A 10,677-nucleotide genomic window follows, 5' to 3' on the forward strand; every position below is an offset into this window, starting at 1 on the left:
GCTTGGGCGCGATGTGAACAGTGAGAGGATACTGCTGTTCTGCACCAGGACCAGGAACTGGTGTGTGAGCAGTGTGTGAGAGAGGAGCACGAAGATCATGTCACCTGCTCCACTAAGGAGGCCGCGGAGGACCGTAATGAGAGAGAGAGAGAGAATGTTTTTTTATATACTTATGAACATTATAATTTTGAACCATCTGCCTTCACGTTAAAGCTGGTTGGTTTTAATGAAATATCAGGAAGACATCAAAGTGTATGGCTGTCGTCTTCTCAATGTTGACCATTTCCAAGACAGCGCTTCAGTTTTGAGCCTACACTGTATCACTGTATGTTTTCTCATGATGATGATGCGTGGGTTTTTTTTTTACTGAGGTCCTTCAAGGATAAGCTGAGGGGTTTAAATGATGAGAGAGTTAGGTTCTTTGTAATGGAAAGACACAGCGTCAAATCATGCATTAAGTTATACATTCTACTGACATGAATGAGTTAAAACAAATAAACATAGGGTTTCTCGTGCACACCAGAAACTTTCTTATGCCCGCCTGAAAATTTTCTGGTTCACACGTGCGCGTCACTTTCCCCTGCGCACCTGAGATTGTAGTTTCTGGTAGGCACGACGTTTCTGGTGTGCATGAGAAACTTTCTAGTAAGGTATTTTTTAAAGGCTTTGTTACATTGCCATTGTACACTACATGCACAAGTATTCCCAGTATTTGTGAAGTCACAATATGAATATGTCAACTACTAAGATGATTGTGTAAAATCATGTGTCTTGTGTGAGCAGAAGCAGTCCTAGCACGCGGAGCGTCTGGTGAAAGCGGAGTTTGAGAAGATCCACCAGTTCCTATGTGATCGTCCTGAAGGAGTAGGAGGACCAGAAAAGCCGCAAGATGAAGGACACCGTGGACAAACTGTCTGGTTACATGACCTCCCTAATGAACGCCATCAGCACCATAGAGGAGGCCATGGATGCGGATGACACGCTGTTTCTGAAGGTAGGGACAGTGTGTATTATTGCATTCCATTATACTGTATCACTATTGGCAGACATTTTTGTCCAGGAAAATGTTACAAACCCTGGAGCAATGTGAAGTTAGGTGCCTTGCTCAAGGGCACTTCAGCCATGGTGAGATGTGATTGACGCTAGATCACGCTAGAATTCTTACTGGCCGGACAAGTGGCCGGCTGCATTGCAGAATACCGGACATTTAGAATATCTAACGGACCTTCCCTCATATAGCCAAACACACACTCCCTAATGGGTCAAAGTGGCTAGTAAATTGGTCTTTTCTACCAGCAAAACTTAAAATTCATTAGCATTGGGCCAGTTGGCTGGTGTTTAAGAGCCAGCTGCTTGTATGCATGGGGAGCAAAACCGCGCTCTCTTTCATGAAACGGTTTTGCAAGCGCAATGCCCTTTGTGTTTACTGTTTAAATAAAAGAAAGAAAAAACCTGAATTGTTCCTTGACATCAGCCAGCTGTGTGAGTCAAGTGAAAGGGAAGCAACTTGATTGGGGAGAACGCCGTGGGGGACGAGAGCGCAAGCAACACTATTGCGTGCTGTTTAGACTATTACACGTTCATTTACATAGGCTATTCATAACTATTTTCGTCTTTGTTCAGTTTCATATCACTGGTGTTTTGTGTAACATTCAGTGTTTAAAATGAGCTAATATTATTTACTGATTAATTTTAGTCCTTTTTTTGTCTGACATTTTGGCCGGTCACATTTTATTTTGCTGGTCATTCATGATGCAAAACGGCCAATGTCCGGCCACAGCCGGCTAACGTGAACCCTGCCTACGACAATCTGATTCTACAAGGGGTGTCACGATAACCGGTAATCAGCCACGTTAAAAAGTGCTGACAATAATCATTACAGCTTGAAAAAAAAAACACTGTACCGTACCAGATAACCATACTGTACACCATGACACTGTGAGCTTTTTTGACCTCTCCAAGTCTGCTGATGTTGCCACAGAGGCACACTTTGTTGCCTAACACCTAATTTCAAAGCTGTAGTCAAAGTGAATTGCTGAACCAATAACATGTAATTACATACTGTGATCATTTCCTCCTCATAACTTCAGAATGACAAGCAATTCATGTATTGTGCCTTAAAACATGGGGGTTTTCAGCTTGTGTAGGACTATCAATGCTTTTTGTTCAACTAAATTTGTCAAAATTGCAACATAAGCAAGGCGAGCAATGGAAGTAATTGGCTTTGTATTGAGTCGAAGTTGTATTGAGACAAAAGCGAGGCTAGAGGCAATTAGCGTGACGAGAGCGACAGTTTGTAGTTGAACTCATAGGAATATTATTGCCAGTCCGGTAAAGATAGCTGAGTATGTCGGGTAAACTTCACCGCGAGTTTTACCTCCTGTAAGATGGTCTGGAAAAATTACCTCTTTAAAGTTTCAGCTCATGTTAATCACCCACCCCTTGCCGAGTACGGAGGGTCCTATTGTGCATGTGGTTATGTTTGACTGAATATAGCATTGCCCTATCATGCTCATCCCCCGCCAATCGTTTCCCTTGACGACAGGCCCTGATGACCTTTGGCCGCAACACGGCAGGTGGCTGCATGGCGGTGTCGGACGACCTGCTGACCGCGCACTACACAGAGGACTACCAGGAGCAGCAGCTGCCCGACAACCCCGAGCGACTACAGGTATGTAGGGGTGTCACGATAACCAATATACCGTAGCCCGTACACCATACTTGGATCCATGCCAATTTCACATTCAGTATTTAGGAGTCATTCTTCCTTTATGTCATTTCTGTTTCACTTTCATAAAACCACACACATGCATATAGATTACATGTAATTACTGATTTTTTATTATAATAAATCCCCAAGAACCACTTGAACATCTTCAAGTGTGCATTCTTACCGTTACCCCTCAGTGGCCACAACTTTCCGCAAATAACTTATTCATCATATCAAGTTATATGTATTTGTAAACTCCCTGACAACAGAAACATTCATCCCCAGAAAATGACTGCTGTATGTTTTCTGTGTACCCAGTAAATGTTGATGATGGTGCAGCTCCTGTGTGGACATGCTCTGTTACAACAACACAACACAGAGCCAGAAGACGAAGCCGTAACATAAGCAGCAGGTAAGTAATACACGTGATGGCAATATACGTTCATTAACTTCACAACTATGTGTTTGTGTTTAGTTATGGGTTCCGAATAACATTTAGAAACATATTTTTCACAATCGTGTGTGAATGCAGCCACCTCTAATTCTAGTTCTATAGCATTTGTAGGGACCTCAGTAAATGTATAGCCTATTTAGCCATCCCATTCGTGTAAAGGGAGTCAGATAAAGTAAAGCAATTCAATCCGCTGTATCTTGTCCTGATCATCACTATTATTCTTACTCTACATGTTCTAAACAGGCTGCAAGTTGCCTTTCCTTCCCTGTAGAAGCACGTTACGGGCGGCTATAAGCAGTGTGCACAATGCATTCCAAATAAGAACACATTTGACATAGAAACCATAGACTAATCTGCTGTTATCAGAAGTGGTGCCAAAGTATTCTATTGAAATTAACCAAATGCTCAGCAAAATAAAATTAATTATTGCCATTAACATAGCACAGCACGTTTAAAGGACCAGTTCAGTCAATTTTTTTTAACATGCAGTTGTAATACTCACACTACCTTGGACTTGTCAGTACCTGAGGGTTTTTTTTTCTTCTTCCGAAATCTTGGTCATTGTAATGGGGGCAGTGCTTTGTTTACATGTCAAAAAAACATTTTTATTTATTCCTAACACCCAAAAACATCCGAAAGGTTATACAAAATCAGCAGACAACTAGCAAACAGCGGTACCTTTCGGGGAAATGTTTGGAGTAGTCCTATGCAAAAAACATTTTTTTAAATGTAAACAAACGCTGCCCCATTAGAAAAGCTCATCTCGGATAATAATCATATCTCGTGGCATCACCGAGTACTGACAAGTCAAGGGTAGCGTGAGCAATACAACAGCATATTGAAATTGACTGAACTGGTCCTTTAAGCCTACTTGCCCAAGAATATGGCAATAAGAGTACTTTCATCTGTGTGACAGTGACCTATACATATTCTAGCTATTGTGTTATCCTGCAGTTATGTTATGCCCATTCACTTTCATTTGATTTTTAAGTGAAAACGAAAGGATGTACGTAGTCTACACTTCTATACACAGACTCGTGTGCACAAACAAATCTCAAGACAACCGATCACAAGTTATCTGTAATTGCCAAAAGCGTCTTGGGAAAGACAGCGGGCAGAAGTGATCGTCTGTTTTTAAATACAGCTGATATAAACTGTCCTGACCTTAACCTTAACGGAGCACAGTGGAAGTTGTCTAAACTATATTTCTCAACCTAACCTTTAACTGTCAGTTGCTTTGGTTAAAAGCGTCAGCTAAATGTAATGTAATCTCTCCCCCACTTTCAGTTGCTGTTGAATGACCGTGCTGACCTCCAAGCTGAGCTATGGCAAGGCAGTGAACACATCAGTGGTAAGCTTCTCCATACACCTTCATTGTCTTTGTCCTCACCCATCGAAATTGTCAAGCTGTTTGCTCATTATTGCTGAGCATTGTATATTCCTCATAACTCATCGAGACGTGTTAATGCCAAAGCCCTTTTGAAAAGTAACATTTTGAAAAATACTTCAATAAACACAAAATATATCTCCACAATATGCACAGACTATGTTTAATGCAATATCTGTTTAACATACAACTAAGTTCTATATTAAAACTTTTATATTTTATATATTTCTAACTGTTCATTATCAGAAATGACATGGTGGCAACTCTGTGAATTTAGGCAAGTACACATAGTTGAGATCACCTGAGTTCAAACCGAGCATCAGAATGGGGAAGAAAAAATATTTAAATTACTTTCAACATGACATGGCTGTTGGTGCCAGAGGGTCTTGGTTGGGGTATTTCAGAAACAACTGATCTACTGGAATATTGAAGTTTTTGTGATACACATAACTTACTAAAATCATATTCTGTTCTCCAGGTCTTGGACCAACCAGCTCTCCAGCTGCATCACTGAATCGGTGGAACTGCACAAACTACAAGTCTGCTGTGCCTCATGCATACTCCCGGTCGACCACAGTGCAAGATTTAACTACTTATAACAAGGGACAACATGGCATCCCCCACATCCTTTCCCATGGTTTTGTCTCAATGTTTTTGAAGTATCTGGTTTGTGTGTGTGTTTAAGTTACTACTTCTGACCACGTACTATCAATAGGTGTCTTAACACTTCAGAGTAACAAGAGAAAAATACAAATCAGAGCAGGCCAAATTATAAGTAAAGTTCATAAAGGTTGGAGCAGGCTTCACCCAACAATTTTTCTCTTCTTTTAAGGGTGCTGACTAAAATATTGTAAAACTGAAAAATGAAAAAAGGTTGCATCATGCATAGGTTTCTTTATTACACAGACGTGTTTCGGCGTTCTGCCTTCCTCATTGTAATAAAGAAACCTATGCATGGTGCGACCTTTTTTCATTTTTCAAATTATAAGTAGCACATTTACACCCTACTATAGTATCACAAGGGATTGGTGACTTTGGTGAATAAAATAGGAAGTAAGTATATTTCAGCCCTTAAGACTCAGAGAGAGAGGAATTAGTTAAATGCGATTTAATGAGAAGATAATTGACTATGCATTTAACAGAAGGTAGACAGTCTTTGGCGTAGGTCCAATCATCAGCCCGGGTCTTCTTGCGCCAGTAGAGCCTGATGTAGCTGTGCAGCAGGAAGCGGACCTTTAACCCCGCAGACAGGTAGACTGGACCAACCTGGTGGTGGTGGGGATGGAGGAGCAAATTTTTAACCACCCGAACCTGCAACAGCAAGAGTTAGACATGTCACTATAAAGGGAAGTGGTGGTTGCTGATTGGCTCTGCAAAATGACATGTGGCATTCGAATCTTACTAGCAGAACTAGCGCTGGCTACTCTCCTCTAAATCAACACAAAATGTCAAGTTATTGTGTGCCTTAATAATGCAACATGTGCAAATGTTCAAGATGCCTTGCCTTGCATTTATTTTTAATAACATGACTTTTCAAATCACAATTTTATGCAACAGTATGTATACATTTTATTTTTAAATGATTGAATGAATGAATGATAGCTTGAGTTGTGACTCCTTGCATTTTGTTTTAAAAACAATTCATTCTGTTAAACATTCTTACGCAAAGGACTTTTCCCTATTTGAATGTCATACAAAATTGAAATTAAACATTGAGTGTTTGCTCCTTATTTTTTGTTTTGTTTTGTTTTAACTCAACACGAGCCATTTGTTAAAGGTCTCACGGTTTCCCCTCTTTGAATGGTATACATTGTATAGTAGCAGTAGGATAACATTATCTGTAAGTTTTGACTGATACGCCCAACCCAAGAACAACGTGGACTGGAGCTAAGGTGGGTCGTCCAAAAAACAGAGTTCATGGTGTTAAAGAAAAAAGCAGAGGTTCATCAATTGGCTCTGATTTTTTCCCCCCATTGTTTTCATGGTCCTCTATAAACACATACGTGGGGGAGGGGAATGTGTTGTAGTTAGGGGATTGACACTATTTCACCCCTGAGCGCACTGTTTGATGAACTGCAGTCACTATATAGCAGGGGAGGGGAACTTTTTTTTCATTCAAAGGGCCGTTGAAGTCCTCCAAGGGCCTCATTATTAACACGAACCAGGATTTCCCCCGACCCCACCTTCTCTAAGCCCGCCCCTTATATATAACTGAACTCTATTGCAAACGTAATTGGTAAGAGTCCTTTACAAAATGTGTTATATTTCATGTGAAGCGGCATAACATTAAACTCATGTCGGGGGCTGGATAAAACAGACACAGGTTCCCCACCCCTGCTGTAGGCCTAGGCTACAAAATGTATTGAACAAGCTTGCTATTAAAAATTAGAAATTAAAATGTTGGCTGAGCATGGAGCAGCAAACTAGGCTGTGCAATTTGCCACAAGCCATGACGTGAATTCCATTGCCATAGTAGGCTACTGAGTACTGAACATTGGGTTTTTTGTTGTTGTTGTTCTTGTTTAACAGTGGTTCCTTCCAGAAGCTGCATGACATTGGTAGGGCCCATGGCCAACTCGGCAATGCAATACATGCAATTATCTATGGAAGTGCTAGCTGAAGCAATTGTAGCCTCCCCCCATGTCAGTATCAATGACGTCTAGGGGTCTCTTCTATGACTAGTCCGGTTTCAAAAGATTGGAGCTTTTTTGAAAACTACCTAATGCAACATAGGCTAACTACTTTCCAAGCATAGCTTACAGGTTAAAGGTGCTTAGACACACACAGGAAGCGTCAGGACCCTGTTGCTGGGTATGTGTGCAACAGACACGATGCCAAAGAAGCTAAAAGCACTAGTAAGCCACAGATAATTATGTTGCCAATACTGGACTTCATAAAGGGACAGAGGGGGCAAACCTTTCGGCAAACTTCGCACCTGGTGTGTGACTCCTCCATATCGGTCTTCAGAAGAAAGAGATTGCGTCCTTCTGCTGCCTGGCTGTGCTGTGGTTAGATCCACGTTGTTTTCAGTCAGTCCTGGCGAAGCCTGATTGGTTGGCAGTAAGAGATGTTTTGATTGGCTCTCGCCATATGACCCCACCCCCACGTGAAAACCGGCTCAAAATTCGTACATCTGTGAAAAAAGTTTCACAGCTGTGTGCTCGCAGCTCCGAACAGGAAGAAGTTGGTAAAGCATGGCACAAGCCGTACGCACTTCTCTTGCCACAACTTCAAAACATTTCTACACATACATTTTAATATTTTACACATACGTTTTCCCCCACACACATGTGCAAAAAAAACCCACACAGTTACAAAACAAATGTACAGATGTGAAAATAACCCTGCAAGTACAAGGTGCAGCTTACACATTTGAAATGCGTTTTGTGGAGCTGTAAGATTTATGACCTTAAAATAGCTCCATAGAAATTGGTGCCCATGGAAATCCACTGGAGCTGAAGCAGAGGGCTGAGAGATGGAGGGTTGAGAGATTAAATGGCGGTCTGAACTCTCTCTGCTGGGGTTCATTGTGATGGTAAGGTGTGTGTGTGTGTGTGTGTGTGTGTGTGTGTGTGTGTGTGTGTGTGTGTGTGTGTGTGTGTGTGTGTGTGTGTGTGTGTGTGTGTGTGTGTGTGTGTGTGTGTGTGTGTGTGTGTGTGTGTGTGTGTGTGTGTGTGTGTAAGTGTGTGTAAGTGTAAGTGTGTGTGTTTCTTGCACTCTAGTACATGGGCCATGTCTGCCAGAGGCCTGGAGCTCTTTCCCTAAGTGTCAGCGTCTGTTTCTCTGCGTGTCCCTGTGTGTGTGTGTGTGCGTGTGTGTGCGTGTGTGTGTGTGTGTCTGTGTGTGTGTGTGTGTGTGTGTGTGTGTGTGTGTGTGTGTGTGTGTGTGTGTGTGTGTGAGTGTGTGTTTGCGCGCGCCTTTCCCTGAGTGTCAGCGTCTGTTTCTCTGTTACACTTTCGGCGATCTCATTTCCTGTCTTTCCTCCCACCCTTTTCATCATTTATATTCCTTTGATCTCTCTCTCTCTCTCTCTCTCTCTCTCTCTCTCTCTCTCTCTCTCTCTCTCTCTCTCTCTCTCTCTCTCTCTCTCTCTCTCTCTCTCCTTTTCTCCCCTCTGCCCACCCTGGGCTTTTTCTTGAGACTTGGCCCCTGATCTTGTTCCTTTGCACTCGTCTGTTTTTCCAGCCATTCCCTCCCATGGTTCCATCCTGCCCTCCTCCGTCTTCTTCTCCGCCCGTCTGACACGTTCCATGCACTCCTCCCTTCCTTGCACTCCTCTTTTCAGAGTGTGTGGTTGATGGTGTGAGGTAGATGGTGTGAGGTAGGGTGGTAAGGAAACAAAAAAAGTTAACTTAGGGTCGCTTGTTGCTTTGCGCGACTGCTCACCAAAAATAGTGATACTAGGACAGTCAAAAAGATGAGGCGCACACAAGGAGACATTGATAATGGACTAGGTCCGAAACGTTTGTAGCTCCAGATATTTTCCGTTGACTTCTTTTGTTAATTTGTCGGCCCCAATACACTTTTTGAACCTGCAAGCCTTGTGTGCGTCTCATCTTTTTTGACTGTCCTAGTGAGGTAGAGTGGAAAAGGCTGCACTCTCTTGCTCAAACATTCAATGCACCAAGTGGGGCAGCCGTGACCTAGTGGTGAAGAAGATGGGCTTTAGATCTTCCACTCCCTATCTCACTCCATGGCTGAGGGGCCCTTGAGCCTGAGGGGCCCTCTAACCTCACATTGCTTCATGGACTGTAACCAATATCCTCCACTTCAAAATATCTCTAAGTCGCTTTGGATGAAAGTGTCAACCAAGTGGAATGTAATGTAATGTTACCACGTCCAAGCTACACAGATGGGTTTCGGGCTTGAAGACATCATGGTGCATTAAACCGTTTTCTGAAGGGAATGCTCAGCAGTGTGGTCTTTCTACTCTGATGACTTTTGCTGGGCGCGCACCCAAAGACGGCAAGAGCGATCCCTGACTTTTAGAGTGCTTGAAATATGGTGTGAGTGTCCTGAAACATTTTCCATTACCCTGTACTGCATTCACGTAATTGCCAGAGAACCACCTCAATTCTTATTGCTTTTCTTCACCTCCTCCTCCTCCTCCTCCTCCTCCTCCTCCTCCTTCTCCTCCTCCTCCTTCTCCTTCTCCTCCTCCTCCTCCTCCTCCTCCTCCTCCTCCTTGTTTGCAATATTCTTTTCTGGTCACTTTGTTTTGTGATAAACATTTTTCATTTTTATTGATACATTTGGACAACATAAAAGGAGATAATCTTTCTGCTGATATAAAGTAGTACAATACGAGAATATAAAATGAACAATCATACACATATATATATATATATTTTGAAAGAATTACATTCCCCATTGAAAACAGTTGATAAATAGTGGGAAGAAGGGGAGAGGGCTTGTTCCCTTTTTGTCTTTTTTGCCCTCCCTCCTGTCTTCTCGTTGCTGTGTAGCTGCTAGGTGTCCCTGACCCTCATCCTGATGTGGAGCCCTGCAACACGTTTTCACAAAGGCTTCACAAATCAACACCAGAACTCCTTACAGCCGCACAGGCATACACGCATACGCACACGCACACACACGCACACGCACACGCACACGCACACGCACACGCACATGCACACACACACACACACACACACACACACGCACACACACACAAGTTGTGAAGGTGCAATTCCACCACTAGAACAGCTATCATGCATTATGTAACATAGAGACTGAGACTCCTTCGGAAAAAAAGGATACAGGATGGATACAGAGTGATAGAGACAGGAAGAGAAATCAAGAGATGGAGAGAGTGGGGGGGGGAGACTGGAGATGCATTACCCTGCTTTCTCCCACACACAGACATACAGTATTCACACATGTACATCCCCCCTACACACACTTGCCTAAGCACTATAACAGAGACCATCCTGAGATCAGTCAGGTTCCCTGGTCTAATAGTCGTCATTTCAACACCAAGGCCATACTACCCCCCTGTAGAAGAACTAAGGCCTACAGCATTTCATCACCTCACAGGTTGACTGCTTCCCTCTGTCTCCATTTCTTCCATGGTACTCAGAGTCGTTTCCATAGCCCAGAGCCTTTTCCCGGGCCCAGAACAAAGTC

At 42.8% G+C, this 10,677-nt stretch overlaps 1 long non-coding RNA gene across 1 annotated transcript; it reads left to right on the top strand.

Annotated features, from left to right (window-relative positions):
- The first annotated feature begins 927 nt into the window (after positions 1-927).
- Positions 928-4,690, top strand: LOC134450227 (uncharacterized). Its single transcript, XR_010035044.1, has 4 exons — positions 928-994; positions 2,546-2,671; positions 3,029-3,122; positions 4,452-4,690. It is a non-coding gene; the product is annotated as an uncharacterized LOC134450227 (long non-coding RNA).
- The last annotated feature ends 5,987 nt before the right edge of the window (positions 4,691-10,677 follow it).

This window comes from Engraulis encrasicolus, chromosome 6 (assembly GCF_034702125.1).
Source record: "Engraulis encrasicolus isolate BLACKSEA-1 chromosome 6, IST_EnEncr_1.0, whole genome shotgun sequence".
Lineage (NCBI taxonomy): Eukaryota > Metazoa > Chordata > Actinopteri > Clupeiformes > Engraulidae > Engraulis > Engraulis encrasicolus.